The following is a 16546-nucleotide window of genomic DNA, read 5'->3' on the forward strand; positions in this document are numbered from 1 at the left end:
AACTGGAAAATCTGATAATTCACTGTCTGAAAGGCACAGAAAGCAAGATAGCAATTATTTAGGAGATTGTCCTCCACTATGGCCTTCTTTTCTCTTGGTGTATAAGCCCAACTTTGCTGGGGTTCTCAACTCAGAGCATCATCTGTCAGTGCCCGCCGCCCCAGGAGGTTGTTATGTTTGACACTCCATGCAAGACTATCAAGTTCATAGTGTCTTTGTCTTATTTCTTTGTCTACAGCCCAGAAAGAACCAAAGTCATATTCACCAGAATTAATAATTGTTCCTTCTTACCAATCCCTGCACAGCACCCCAACCTTTTTTTAAATCAGTCTTCCTTACTGACCCAAGAGGACAGAGAGGAGTCAATCCACGTTTCTTAGTATTGGGTTAAAATTTTCCAATGTCTAGGGGTGGCTCAGTCAGTTAAGTGTTCGACTTTGGCTCAGGTCATTAGCTCACGGTTTGTGGGTTCGAGCCCCACATTGGGCTCTGTGCTGACAGCTCAGATTCTGGAGCCTGTTTCAGATTCTGTGTCTCCTTCTCTCTCTGTTCCTCCCTTGCTCACACTCTGTCTCTCTCTCTCTCTCAAAAATAAATACACATTAAAAAAATTTTTTTCCAATGTCTATTCATTCCTAAGAGTCTCAAAGTTACATCAAAGGACAAAATGATTGATGAAAATCCTTCCCTCAGGGGAAGCACAGGAAATGACATTTCATTTAATTCAACAAATATTTTCTAGGCACCAATTATTTTTAGACATACTTGTTGTGGGCTAGGGAGGGAGAAGAGAGCAAAACATAATCTATCTTCAAAATGTGTGTGTGTGTGTGTGTGTGTGTGTGTGTGTGTGTGTGTGATGAGTTCATTTAAAGTTTGAACAATCTTAAATATAAGAAGATTGCTTTAATCTAGGCTCATGGTGAAGATTAAATGATGTAATATATAAGTAAAATATACTTAGCACAGAGCCTGACTCATAAGACATCCTCAATAATTAATAGCTATTACTATACTTACTGAGTTATGGCTTACTTTAGAGCAAGTTTTTGAGAGCCTCCCCCCTTGGAAACCAAATTTGACCTTAGATTATGAACAATATAGTTTGATTGTTATAGGGTTAAGGGAACCATCACATTCAAGTGCAAAAATAACCTATCATCTAGAACATTGAAGTAAGTAGCTTTCCACCAGAAATGGAGCTCAGCCATGTCCTGATGTCCTGAGAGAGTCTGGTTCTCATCCTGCTTTTCCTATGAAGGTTCTGGAGTGTTTCAGAACCTTGATCATATCCCAAACACACACAGCATGTATTTTTCCTTCCTGCTTCCTCCTACCATGATTTGGGCTACAGTTATTCCATAAGACAAGTGACTAAAAAGATACACTTGAGTTTTTTCACATAAAAGGTACATCAAATGATTATTTTAAGGCATCATTTTAATTAGTTGGCTGCTACTGAATTGGTATCATCCATTAGTCTTACATAAGAATAAATCACCTTTTAACTGGAGGTAAAGCCAAGTCAAATTTTACTCACCCAAGGCATTAAAAAAAAAACAAAAACAAAAACAAAAAACTTGCCCAAAACAAATAGCTTTGTAGGTCATCTTAGATGAGGTATATTTAATTTATCAATTACTCAATTAATTGCATAGATAAGTATATGAATGGATTATAATGCAAATGGAAATATGATTAAATCCAATGATGTCATAATAAAGTTAGCCCAAAGGAATCCATTTACTTTGCATTTTTTGGTTCAGTTTAAGTAGTGCTCCACAATGCCAAATATTTGAAGAGAGCTATAATCTCTGGGCAAAGATGAGGAACTTCTGGGAAATATTTGATATATTTCTATCTGTTGCAAAAGTATCAGCAAGATGCACCTAGAATGAAAATATCAGACTATTTTCTGTCAATTATCACCTCTTAAGTTGCATGATGAGGGCCTAATTTTAGGTTTCAACTCATGAAACTTCAGCTCTCCAGTTCTCTGAACTAAAGTCACTATTTCTCAAATTTTTCACACCTTGAAGTGTTAATTTCTCACTTCTACTTTCCTGATTCCAAACTAACGGAATCCAAAGATTTCAGATATACTTTAGCTGTTTAGATCTTTCCAGTCTTTTCCTCTACCAGATCATTTAGATTTAGCATTTTTGAACTGTGTGACATAATGTGTATCTTAAAGGAAAATTAATGTCTCTACAACCATAATGTACTTAAAAGAAGGCCAGGGATCCAGCAGGCCAGACCTTTAATACTGACTTAGAACAACCTCAAGGAGATTGTATTTTCTCTCTTCTAATTTATCAGGACTTTGTTGATAATTAAGAATTGATCCTGTTTTAGGGGCCCCTGGGTGGCTCCATTGGTTAAATTTCTGACTCTTGATTTCGGCTCAGGCACGATTCCAGGGTCTTGGGATCAAGCCCTGAGTCAGGCTCAGTATGGAGCCTGCTTGGGGTTCTGTCTCTCCCTCTCTCTCTCTCTGCCCCTCCCCCACTCATGCCCTCTCTCTCAAAAAAAAAAAAAAAGAATTGATCCTGTTTTAGTAGAAATAGAATTCTCAATCCTAGTTTTATCTTAAGTTTTTGTAAAAATCAACTGAAGGATAAAGTCGTTCTTTGGATGGGGAGAGAAAAGGAAATGGGTCCTTCAGTTCTCCAAACATTATTAATGAAACCAAATCAGATGTACTACTCTGTGAGAAGATAAAAACAGCTTCCAGAAACCTCAGATTGCCTCACCCAATTGTCTTTTTCAAAATACCACCATTTTTAAATGACTCAGATGCTCAATTTAATAGTGTTATTAATCAATGAACATTTACCATGCTCCGTACAACTGCCTAAATGAGTAAAGTGGAATATTGTGTTGAAAAACTTGAAACTAAACCCTGGGATAATGTCAATGGGATAAGAATAGGTTGTTCCTTCATCTTGCTGATTCCTGATTCACCAATTTTGTTCCCCATTGTGTGAAAGAATAGATTCTGTCTTCTTCTTGCCTTTACTCATTTGTTACACAGTCGTAAGGATTAAGTGAAACTGTACAGATAACACAATTAGCAAGACTAGCCCAAAGGACATGTTTAATAAACATGTATTTCCTTTCTCTTCAAGAATCATAAGAATGTGGCCAGCCTGCTTTGTGGAGGAAATTCAAAACTGGTGAGGACAGACTATGTTGAAACACTTCTCCAAACTTGCGCCTGAGTGTCTGAATGTTATATAATTTCTGAAATGGTATGGCATATCTATAAATAGCAATTCAGATTTTTCTCATGGATTTTATAGAAATGGATCTCACTACTATAGAGTCTTGTGATCATCCCTGGACATTGAGGCCCAACTGCTAAGGGCTTGCAATCCCCAGAGTGACTGACAAGAGGAACAGCTTTAACTCCCATCCACCCAGCGGGGTAATTAGGATATGTCCTCATTCTAGAGGCTTGTGTTAAACCAGCCTCAAAACAGAAATCCTGTTTTCAACACTTTCAGTGCCGAAAGGGGAGTCTTTTACTAATACTTGTTCCCTATCCAGTAAATAAATCACATGTTCTGCAGCAGGAAAAATACTGGTGGGAGATGTGTATTTTTCATTTCAAAGCAAGGAGCCTGTTGAGTGGTGGTATACTTTGAAAAGCATCTGGTTTGACAGGGGAGCTCTCATCACACTCCTGAAATAATTTTACACTGTTATGATTTTGTTTGTGGTTTTTTTCTTTATTCAAAATTGGAGCAATGTACTTAACTTTAATCAGAACCATCAAAGCTTTAAAAAATGCCCATATAATTTAAAATTTCTGCGTTTTTTTTAAGTGTCAAATGCTGTTTCTGTTGCACTGCTAAGCTATGTTTCAGAAGTACAGGAAGTATTTCCAGTGCATCCAATGTATGGAACACCTACCATGTGTCAGACCAGTTCTCATTGCAAGGGATGCTACAGTAAACAAATGAAACAAGTTCCTTGCTCTCAAGGAGGGGTGGGGGGAGAGGAAGCATTGGTGTGGAGGCAGATTATAAATGAATAAAATATATAATTAAGTCAGGAAGATATAGCTGCTACTGTGCAATTAAAGAGGATTAGATTAGGGATACATGAAGATGAGTGACTGACTTTGGACTGGATGGTCAAGAGAAACATCTCTGAGGAACTGATATTCACACTGAGATTTAAATGGTGAAAACCTCAACCTTGCACTATTCTTGGGAAGAGCATTCCAGACAGAACAGAAAAGGCCTGAAGGTGGGGATCAGCATGGTGTTTTCCATTGGGGGAAGGCCAGTGTGGCTGGAGAATAAGGGGCAAGGGGAAGAAGGGGTAGAATCGGGGGAGGGAGGGTAGGCAAAGTCGGAATCATATGGGGCACAGAAACCAAAGAACAAGGTTAGGTCTGTTCGAAGTACTATGAAGAGCTATCAAGTACAAGGGATGGGGGTGGGGGGGTAAGCGGGAGCATACCACAATCTGATTCACTGTTTCAAAAGTTCACCCAGCTGCTGTGTGGAGAGTGGGGCAAGAGTAGATACACTTTTTTAATGTTTATTTTTGAGAGAGACAGAGCTTGAGCGGGGGAGGGGCAGATGGAGTGGGAGACACAGAATCCTAAACAGGCTCCAGGCTCTGAGCTGTCAGCACAGAGCCCAACTGGAACTCACAAACTGCCAGATCGTGACCTGAGCCGAAGTCAGACGCTTAACCGACTGAGCCACCAGGTGCCCCAAAAGTAGATAGATTTTTAATTCAGTTGGAACCATTGAAGAATTGTATGCAAGAAAATGGACTCATTTGTGTTTGCTTTTGTGTTTGAGATATCTCTAAGGTGTAAGGATTGGACGATGGTACAAAGGGAAATATAGAGGGAGCTAGAGTGGAAGAGATTTCAGTGAATTTGGAAAATGATGTGAATTTGGATATGGAGCTCAGATAGTGTCCTTGGATTATAAGAAAAGAAACAACACTTATTGAGAAACTATTATGCTTATTTTTATATATGTAATCTCTTGTAATTATCACTACCACCAATGGAATAGTTACTTAGCCCCATTTTTCATATATGAAAATGGAAACTCAGAGAGGTAAGTAAAATTTCCAAATATCCAGCAAAAGTAAATGGCAAACCCAGGATTCAAAGCTTGGTCTATGTGACTTAAAGCCCTGGTTTTTCCTATTATACTATGGTTTCCCTATGGAAACAGAATTAACAAATTATCTTTGAAATTGTATTCTAAATTTTACATAACATTCTGTAATATAAAATATGCATATAGTTTATTTTATGGTACTGATTGACACTTAGCTTGTTTCTATTTTTACTCCTAAAAAATAAAACTGTGATAAACATTTTATATATTATTATACCTCATTTCTCATTACTTTGTCACCTGAATTCCTAGATTCTTAGCTGTATCAAAGAATATGATTTTTTTAATGTTTATTTATTTTTAGAGAGAAAGAGTGTGTATGGGGGAGGGGCAGAGAGAGAGAGAGAGAGAGAGAGAGAGAATCCCAAGCAGGCTCTGGGCTGTCAGTGCAGATCCCAACACAGGACTCCATCTCATGAACCATGAGATCATGGAGCTAAAGAGTCAGATACTTAACCAACTGAGCCACTCAGGCACTCCAAATAATAGGATATTTTCAAAACCCTACTCTTGTAATATCAATTTATTTTCCACAAGATTTGTGCCATCTGTACCCTCACTTAACCCAAACCAACATTAAATATAATTTTTTACCTTTGCCAATTTGATAAACAAACTTTTAACTCTATTGTTTAATTCACATTTCCTTTACTTACTAGTGAGATTGAACATTTTTTGCATATGTTTTAGTCTTTTCATTTTTCTTTTGTGAATTTTATGTTCACTTAATCGCCCATTTTCCTACATGGTGTTACTACGTTTTTCTTGGTGATTTTTAAAATTTTTTTTAATGTTTATTTTTGAGAGAGAGAGGCAGAGCGTGAGAGGAGGAGGGACAAAGAGAGAGGGAGACATAGACTCCAAAGCAGGCTCCAGGCTCTGAGCTGTCAGCACAGAGCCTGACGCAGGGTTTGAACCCTTGAACCATGAGATCATGAGCTGAGCCAAAGTCAGCCACTTAACTGACTGAGCCACCCAGCCACCCCTTTCTTGGTGATTTGTAAGAGCTCTGTATATAAGACAACTATTAACATGGTCTTAAAAAAAAAAAAAAAAAAAGACTGTCTTTATCAATTTTTGCAAATAACTTTCCAGAATGTATTTCACTTTCAAATTTTAAATTTTCATTGTAAAAACATCATACTTTCAGGAGGGTATGCTCCACTCATCTGTTGCTGCATAACAAGCCACCTCATAATGTAGTGGCTTAAAACAACAAACATTTTATGTTATCACATAATTGTATGGGTCTGGGCTGGTTGCTTTTTCTGCTCTTACTCCTCACTTGCCTGGCAGATTGGCTGCTCTAAAGGACCCCAAAAGGCTTTACTCACATGTTTAGTGAGCTGGCAAGAGTAGAAGAAAGTCTAAGCTCTGCCAACATTGCCACCTGGCCCACCAACATGTGTCTGCTCCTGCACAGTGGTCTCAGGGTAGTCTCACTTCTTACTTGGAGGCTCGGGACTCTAAAAGGCAGTATTTTAGAAACAAGGAAGCAACTTTGTGGCCTTTTATGACCCAAGCTCAGAAGTTACATAGTGACATCTCCACTGTGCACCATTGGTCAAAGCAGACACAAATCCTCCCAGATTCAATGGGAGGAAACACAGAAGAGGATTAAAGAACTTGTGGCCATGTTTTCAATCCTCCATAGAGGCTGGAACTGTTCAAAGAATAAAGCAAACTCCGCTTTACCTTTTAATTTTGTTCATGATTTTTAATATGCAACTGGTTTTTCAGTATTTATATAACTTTATCTCTTTTTTTTTCTTTGTGAGTTTTGCATTGTTTTGTGAGCTATTTTTTTAAATTATTTTCAACGTGCATGTCCACAAAATCAGGGACATTATCAAATAATATATTTGGAGAAATGATTTTAAGGTCTTTAGATACTTTGAGTATTATGTATTGTAGTCGAATTCACTTAATTTTTTAATCCTTTTCATCCTTAAATTTCCATCAGTGACACATTTGAAAATTCATCTAAAAATGCAGGTTGAACCATACATTTAATTACATAATTGCTGTAGAGGCAAAAGAAAAAAAGAAAAAAAAAGAGAAGTCTAACTAAATTGTTCTTGCTTAATACTTTGCCACATTTCTGGCTCAGTTTTTCAAAATGAACTAAAATACAATGATCTACTTTAGGCCTATGGAGCTAATCATCCTTTTCAGGTCTTGCAATCATGTTTAAATATTGAATGATTTCATTCATTTTTATTTATTATTATTTTTTTAATGTATATTTATTTTTGAAAGAGAGAGAGAGTGCAAGCAGGGGAGGGGCAAAGACAGAAGGAAACACAGAATCTGAAGCAGGCTCCAGGCTCTGAGCTGTCAGCACAGAGCCCGACATGGGGCTTGAACCCACAAACTGTGAGATCATGACCTGAGCTGAAGTCAGATGCTTAACCAACTGAGCCCCCAGGTCCCCCAGAATTTGATTCATTTTTAAATGGTAATTGTAGCACTCTTTCTTACAGTGTTTCGACTGGCAAAGAAAAAAGTGTCATCCCATAACAGCAACAAAAAACTAGTAAAGGACATTCTTCTGGCTAATAGGAAAGAACTCATATTAAACATATGCTGTAAACACTCAGTAAATGCTAAATGACAATACTCATCTCACGTTCTAAAAATGCCATTGAGGTCTTTTGGGTTATTTTCTCTGCTTCCAGTATTGCATTTCAAAAACTGATTTTGTCATCTCACTGGGTGCAGGGCTGTGAAAGCTGCAGAGAGAAATAAAACGAGTAAGATGTATGATACACATGTAACAGTGATCAGCATTTCTATCTCTTCTGTGTATCTGTCTCCTATGTTATTTTCACCATATCCTGGAAAAACATGAATTTTGGAAGAAGACCTTGGAAGAAATCTTATTATCTAATACAGTTAGCCACCATGAGGGGAGGGGGCTGTGTCTTATTTTATTTTTTTCAACATTTTGTTTCCAACACAAAGCACTGTGCCCTGAACATAGCAGTGCTCAATGAATATGTATTAAAGAATACTTTGGGCAAGGGTACAGAAGTGCATATCAGCCTTTTCCTCCTACCCAATCTGATTGTGAAGAGTTTCATTTTCACGGAAGCCGCTGTTTGTGCAGAATCTCCCTCATATTTCCCTTTATTAACTGCCAATCACACCATACAAGGAATGAACTAGAAAAGTCAAGCCCTTGAGTCCATTTACCATCATTGAACTTTATTATTAGAGATAATTTGAGATCCCATGGCCTTCTAGAGACAAAGCATTCTCAAATTACATATGGCTAACCCAGACTTTATTTATGTCTGAATATCCACCTGTTGAACCAAAGTTCAGAATGTTGTTATATCCAGCCATCAGGCCTGTGCGCATACATCAGAGCCCAAGACTTGTGTTTTGGGGACACATGTTTTATAGACATTCAACAGCTAGAAGACATTCAGGTACTTCTTCATTTCATGTTAAATAGAGAATACAGAAAAACTCTAGATCTATATTCTTCACTAGCCACAAGTACACATTTAAATAATATTAAAGTGAAATAAAACTAAAGATTCAGTTCCTCAATCAGACTAGCCACCTTCCAAGAACTCAACAGCCATATGTGCCTAGTGGCTACCATCTTGAGTAGTGAAATATGTAACATTTCCATTATCACAGAAAGTTTTACTGAATATTACTACTCCAGAATATATCATTTATATCACATTGCAGAAATTTTGAATTGGATACCCAGTTCTGCACTTATTTCTTGACCAACCAATCTTATTACTGATCTAAATGTCTGAAGTTGCTCCTGCTTAAATCTTATTTGAGCAACAAGTGTAGAGAATATTTCCTAACCAAGTCCTTATGAAATATACCAAAATAAAATAAAGAGTACCTATTATCCAAACCACAGAGTTAAATATCTGAAAATTGATTTTTTTTAACGTTTATTTATTTTTGAGACAGAGAGAGACAGAGCATGAACGGGGGAGGGGCAGAGAGAGAGGGAGACACAGAACTGGAAGCAGGCTCCAGGCTCTGAGCCATCAGCCCAGAGCCTGACGCGGGCTCGAACTCATGGACTGTGAGATCGTGACCTGAGCTGAAGTCGGACGTTTAACCGACTGAGCCACCCAGGCGCCCCTGAAAATTGATTTTAAGTGGAGAGAAGTCCCACATGATTTGAAAAGTTGAAATTACAGATGATTTCTAAAGTATATTCAGCTAATTAAATTACAGCAAAAGGTCAGATGGAAACCCAAAAGTGTTGCCAAATTAAAGCTCTATCAGATCTGACTTGATAAATAACAAAGAATAATTTCTAACTCAAATACTGTTCTATGCAAATTAGATAGAAATGTGTTGCTGGAAAAGTTTAATTTTCTTAAGTAAATCTAACTTTTCTCCCTCAGGCATTACTGCCTCATAAATTTTCTTCCTCTATAGCAAATGCCAAATCCTTTCTAAATTATCTCAAATGTGTATCAATGGGAATTAAATTAATGAGAACTTAACACATAATATAACCATGAAAAGCAATAAAAATATACAATAGATTGCTTATCTGGACAAAAATTCTATATACTGTATGTGTTAAATAAGTGCATATTTGCATACATAGAAAAACAAAAAATTATTCTCTTCTAGTCTGTATACAAGGATCCCTAATATCTCCTAACAGTTCATTTACATTCTGGTAAATAATAGCAATTTTTTATTGAAGTGTGTATTTATACATCCCTATTATATAATTTCACCTTTGATCCCAAAACAATATACTTTGATAATGATTCAGCTTCTTGTTGTCTCCCATTTGAGTAAAAGCATCCTCTTTTCTCTACCTCAGAAGCTGTTCAGGAAGTGAAGCAGCATCTAGTAAAGAGACAGAAATCAGCCCCAGGAGTGCCACAGGAAGGCACAAGCAAGGACACTGGTTCTCGGTTCCTCAGGCCGGCCAAGTCTCAATGTAAGTGTGAGAAGCAATGGAGGGCAGTGCAGTGGCCCGTCCCTGGGTGGTCCATGGGCCAAGTGCAGACGGAAGGATGTTGCTGTCCGGGAACACAGGGGCGGTTGGCAGAACTGGGGTGTATCGGCCTGCCTGCAGGTCCTGTGTCCCATCCCCGTCTTCACTGCTGCAAGAGCCTTGAGACCACGGCTACTAATGCCAGCCTTTAAAATCCCCCAGGGTAAAATACATGTGCAGAGTCTGATTCTAGCTGATTTTTAAGCCCAGGCATGTTGAATACAGTCTTAAAATAATTATTTCCATAGGACCTGACTGGGTATCCAAGTGTTCACCAGATGCTAGCAGCTAGATTTTGCAGAGGAAAATTGCTAACTTAAGCTTCTTTTCATGATTCAGCAGAGGGTTTTAAGTAATAAAAGATCTGGAGATTTGTAAAATAAATAATTCCAGTGCAAATGGGAAAATTAAAATAATCTTATCATCTCCCATCATGTCTGTATGTGCTTTCCTACCATTATCGAATTACTCTTAATTGGGCCAAGTTTGTTTTTGTGTTTTTTTTTTTTCTGGCTGATACTTTATAGTTTTAAGTTATGAGCTGTAATGAAGAAATGATTCCTTTCAGATGACTGAAGTGACATATACTAAATTTTCCTAACAACAATCTAGGATCTATGAAACAGAGCGTGATATATCAAGTACAGTTTTATTCATATTCAGTATTGATATATCCACAATTTAAAAACAACAGCATGCCAGTATTTCTTATCCCTTAATTCATCTCTTAGTAGAAGCAATTAAAATATAAAGCACATCATTAACTTTTGAACTTCAGTTGGAAAGAAAAATACCATTCATTTCTGAAGAGTAGACATTATCTCATAGTATCCCCAGCCATCCTATGCTTATTACCATTGCCTGGTCTTAAGTGTGACTTTTGGACACCCAACTCATTATTTCCTAATATTCAATAGTACAATGACTTTTCATAGTCTATTTAATTTTATTTAGTCATTTAAAGAGTAAATAGTTGAGATTCCTCAGATTCTTACATTGTGCTCAAGGTGTACTTGAACAAAAAGAAAAAGCACAGCATCTGGCCTTAATGCCACATGACCACATCCTGTCTAGAATGAATTCATTCAGAATTTTTGAAGAAATGCAAGTACATTAATGATTTTCCTTAGGTATCATATTTTTACTACAGGTACCTCTAATTATTTTGGCTGGATTCCATCAAAGCCAGATGTTAATCAAATGAAATATTTATAATGCAAAACCATTGAATAAAAAATATATGTTCATTTAAGCAACAGCTTATAGGACTGAAACCAATCGTGTATTTTGGAAAAGCTCATGAAGGAGGTATGACTCTGTTACATTCATAATGTCAGGGTAAGGCTCTGAACGCAATCCAGAGAAATTTTATAATTGTTGCAATCAACTACAGGCTCAGCTTCTGGATTTCTTGTAACAAAATCTTGCTGCCAAGGACATTGATGGGCTCACCCAGTAAAAAATTACAATAATAATGTTAAACTAAATCATAAAAATGCAGGAGGTGGTTATTATAGGGCAGAGGAGGGGAATTGCTTGTAAAGTTATAGTGGAAATATCAAAAATACACTTTATTGAACTTTTTAAAAATTAAGCTTTGTTTTTAAACTAGGGTGCAAAAGCAATAAAATGTAAAGGTTACGCAAAAAATGATTTCATTCAATCGTCAACAGCAATGATTCAGCAAATGAAAATAGAAATTACATTTATTCAGCACAGTCATCAAGTCAGCAGACTTGAAGCTTATATATGATAGTTTTCTAATAAAAATAACCAGTTGAAACTCATTTTTAAGAAGGAATTTTGACAGAAAAAAGAATAAAGAACTTTCTGAATGTGTCTCTTCTTAGTGAAAATGAACTTGGTTTGTGCCTAATTTCACATAGTATAAAGCTCTAAATATTTTGTGTGGTTTTAAAGTTCTATGAAGAAATTCATTTGAAAGGAATGTAGAAAATAACCAAAAAAGTGTAAATATGAAAACCACGATTGACTTACAGTTAGAAAAATGGAAAGAGTGAGAGCTAATCTGCTGTGTGCCCTTCAAAGGTAAAGAATGTCACTTTTAAAAATATTTTTGTGTCTGTTTTTTTTTTTTAATTTGTTTAAGTTTGCTTATTTTGAGAGAGACAGAGAGAGCACGAGCAGGGGAGGGGCAGAGAGAGAAAGAGAGAGAGTCCCAAGCAGGCTCTGCAGGGTCAGCTCAGAGCCCAGTAGAAACTGTGAGATTATGACCTGAGCCAAAATCACGTTGGACGCCTAACCGACTAAGCCATCCAGGCGCCCCTTAAAATTATTTTTAAGTAATCAGGATTTATCCTTCAGATCATCTTTTTACTTTCTGAAAATATAGATTACTGAATCATATGTCATAGACATTTTGGTAGGTAATTTCCATATTTTCTTCAAGTTAAATAATAAATATCTCTAAGTGACAATTATCATAGAAATAAACTCCTTTCACTCATTGAAATACCTGATGTGCCTTACACACAGTAAGCACTTTAATAGTATGAAGTGAACTGAATTATTCACACTTTTGTTTAGAGATTAATGTGTCTCTTGGATTCACACTAGCAAGGTGTCTCACACATGAGAATTAATGAGCTACATCTGTAACCAAAAATATCCGTGGAAAACGTGCTGAATTGATCCATATCTGTTTTATTAATCAGGCCCGCTACAGAAGGGCTTTCTTGTGGTTGTACTATATTTGGGAGATAAATCGAGTGGGGAAACCACAGTTCAATTTAGAAGTTGTTTGAAACATTGAAGAATGTGGGGGTTTATGTTATATGACAGCAATAAAGTCCAATCCTTAACGGTCGTAATTCTGATTTATAAGTATATAAATATCCTGTATGTTTAATTTTAACTTCAGAGCATTATAACAGTGGTCAATAAGACCTATTTAATATGGATTTACTTCTTACTGACACCCTCTTCCTTTTTTTTTTTTTTTTAATAAAAAGGTTTGGGGTTTGTTTTGTTTCGTTTTGTTTTGTTTCTTAAAGTTAGCTTGGTACAAACAGCCTTTAGTTGAAGCAGATGGCTGGAAATCAGAAGCCCCAGATTTTATCCTTGATTCTCCTACCAACAGGGAATGTGGCCTTGGGCAAGTCATGAGAGTAAATCTACAATAACAGGAGTAATAATGCCTTACATATGTATGGTGCTTTATGATCTAACAGAGCACTTTCACATACAATATCTTATTTAATCTCCACCCAGCCTCCTATGAGGAGTATGGCAATTATTAACAACCTCCATTACAGAAAGTAGAAATTTGAGACCCAGAGACACTAAATCACTTGTTCACAGTCACTTCAATATCCAATGTCACAGCCAGGAACAGGCACACATGATTCCAAGCTGGTCTTTGTCTTTTTGCCTCTGCACCACACTGCCGCCCTCTGGTGCCTCCAAAGCTGAAATTACAAGAGCAGCACTGCCCACTATGGTAGCCATGAGCCACAGGTGGTGATTGAGTGCTTGAAATGTGGCTAATCCCAGTTGGGATGTATTATGAGTGTAAGATACATGTGGGATTTCTAAGACTTTGAATGAAAAAAGAAAAAAAGAATGGAAAATCTCAATACTCTTTATATTGAGTGCACATTAAAATGATAATATTTGGGATATCTTGAGTTAAATAAAACATTAAATTAATCTCACCTGTTTCTTTTAAAATTTTTTAATGTGGCTACTAGAAAATGTGAAGTAATACATGTTTCTCATTGTTTCTGATGTTTGAATGGCTCGCATTGTTTCTGTTGGACAGAGCTGGACTAGAGAATTCTATTGTTCAGAGTTTTCACAGTACTAGGCTTGTTTTTGCACCTGTCTTGTTGTGGTTGAGACAAATTTCCAAATATTCTGCCAGATTTAGAGCACCAAATTATTGATGTGAATCTGCATTGCTCTAAATCTGGCAGAATTAGAGCAATGCAGATTCACATCAATAATTTGGTCATTTTCATATATCTTCCACATACAGGGGAAAAACCAGACTTCATTAGTTGATGCCTCAAATTGCTCATTCATTGAAAAGGGTCATGTTAGGGGCTCCTGGGTGGCGCAGTCGGTTAAGCGTCCGACTTCAGCCAGGTCACGATCTCGCGGTCCGTGAGTTTGAGCCCCGCATCAGGCTCTGGGCTGATGGCTCAGAGCCTGGAGCCTGTTTCCGATTCTGTGTCTCCCTCTCTCTCTGCCCCTCCCCCGTTCATGCTCTGTCTCTCTCTGTCCCAAAAATAAATAAACGTTGAAAAAAAATTAAAAAAAAAAAAAAAAAAGAAAAGGGTCATGTTAGACTTGCTGGATGCTTGAAAGGCTTGGAGTAAAAGTACCATGGAAAGAACTATAAATTATATTTATGACTCTGTAACACACTTTATTTTAAAATATGTTCTCATTAAACATTATGAGTGAATGAGACATTGGAGTATTAGGTGATATAGGCAATGTAAAATAGTAATTATATATAAATTTAGTATAAAATATAGTATATTTTTTCCCCCTACCAACTCTTTAAGACATTTTATATATAATCCCTAAAGAAGTAGCTTATTCCCATTTTGAAAAGTCCAACAGAAAGTCCTCAGGAAAAAACGGGTTCTTATTAGGGAGAAAAGTATATATTACAGTAAAAAATAGCCCAAATCACTGAAAGTTAACATCTACTTGGCATTGATTATGTGCACTCAGCACAATGCTGAGAGTTAAACCAAGATTATCTAATTTGGGGATTTGAAAATTAGCAAAAGGGAGAAGAAGCTAAACTCTTAACCATTGCTGCCTTTTACTGCAATGCTATTTGAAATCACAATGCAACCTATCACAAAAGTATTAAAATATTTGGAATTGATTCCATTTAATTCATTTCAACCCCACAAATGTTTATCCAGCAAACACAATGGATCAGGAACAGTTTTAGACATTGAAGGAGTATCGGATAATAAGACCAGAGCTCTGTCCTCAAAGAGTACACAAGTTGGTAGGCTTGTGAACATGTTTTTGAAAAATACATACTTATAAATAAGATGATATGAAGGAGGAGTTACTGTTCACTTTCTAAAGGCAGCAATAAAATTGTTACCTTACTTATGTTACGATATGTTCCTATATATTGTAACAGAAATGTTTATGGCTCTGCTGGCAGGTATTGAAGCTTGTCTATTGTTTATAATGCAAAGGTTTCATGTTAGAAACAGAAAACAGGGGCGCCTGAGTGGCTCAGTCAGTTAACGAGTTCATGAGTTCATGAGTTCGTGCAGAGTCAGGCTCCACGATGGCAATGAGGAGCCTGCTTGGGATTCTCTTTCTCTCCCTCTCTCTCTCTGCCCTTCCCCCACCTGCGCTCACTCTCTTGTGCTCTCTCTCTCAAAATACATACATGCATACATACAAACATACATACATACATAAACTTTAAAAACAAAACAAAAAATAACAAAGCCTCCAAAACAATGTGAAATGAATTTCAGAGGTATGCTTTCTTCTATATATTATACCCATTTAGAGGAAAGTGGGTTGAAACTATCTTAAATACATTCTAGAAAAAGGAGGATGAAAACAAACAGAAAGGGATTGAAATCAAAATGGCACTGAAAATGACAAAACTGAAAACTAATGAATTTTATAACTTTTAATACAATGATAGTAATATGTTACCTTTGAAGGTAGAGATTAAAAATTGTGTAACTTAGCTAATTATATATTAATTTTTAAAAGAAGGTTTCAAAATATAATGTAGAACTTGTTGCCAATTTCTTAATGTTCTTGCTTATCTAGAAGAAAAGAAAAAGAAGAAAGAAATAGCCAACTGTGTGTGGCAGAATTTTAGGTGTCTCTATGTCTTTATTTACACTTTTCTGTAATAATTCCAGAATAAACATGCATTGCTTTTATAATAAGTAAAAAGAAAAACTTTTGTAATCCACTCCAAAATTGACTGCAATCAAGACAGGCAAAAATCGTATCAGAGGAGTGAAATGCAAATTTTCTTCTCAATCACAAAATTTCAAAATAATAACACATTTCATAGGTTCTCCTTTCAGGGGTTATTGTACTTCCTTTGATTCAAGGTAAAGCAAACTGTGGACTATTCAAGTTCTCTAGACAAGAAAGGTGAAAACTGAGTTAGGTTTTCTCGATTTTCTTGAGACAGTGGTTTAGCCTCCACTGTGAACGCAACTGTAAAGATCAAGGTTATAAAATGAACTCTAAATTGTTATTGCAGCAATCAGAAAAGCAGAGCATCATATAAGATGCACCTCCTTCCACCTTGAAACAAATTGGCCATCCATCATTTTCAGTGGCATCTGCTTCAAACTGGCCTTTAGTTCTTAGCCTGGAGATATATAAAATGCCATATGGGAATATATCGTATAAT

The 16546-nt window shown here is 36.6% G+C and overlaps 1 protein-coding gene across 3 annotated transcripts in view; it reads left to right on the forward strand.

Annotated features, from left to right (window-relative positions):
* The window catches only part of COL8A1 (collagen type VIII alpha 1 chain), a 154018-nt gene that overhangs the window by 88099 nt on the left and 49373 nt on the right, over positions 1-16546 (forward strand). For 2 of the 3 annotated variants that reach the window (XM_045501764.1, XM_045501765.1), the window contains one exon: positions 9979-10098. The exons of the other annotated variant lie outside the window; for it this stretch is intronic. The gene's annotated coding sequence lies outside the window, so the exon portion shown is untranslated. The remainder of the gene's footprint in view (positions 1-9978; positions 10099-16546) is intronic. 3 annotated transcript variants of the gene reach the window in all.

The sequence above is a fragment of the Leopardus geoffroyi genome, chromosome C2, assembly GCF_018350155.1.
Source record: "Leopardus geoffroyi isolate Oge1 chromosome C2, O.geoffroyi_Oge1_pat1.0, whole genome shotgun sequence".
Taxonomy (NCBI): Eukaryota; Metazoa; Chordata; class Mammalia; order Carnivora; family Felidae; genus Leopardus; species Leopardus geoffroyi.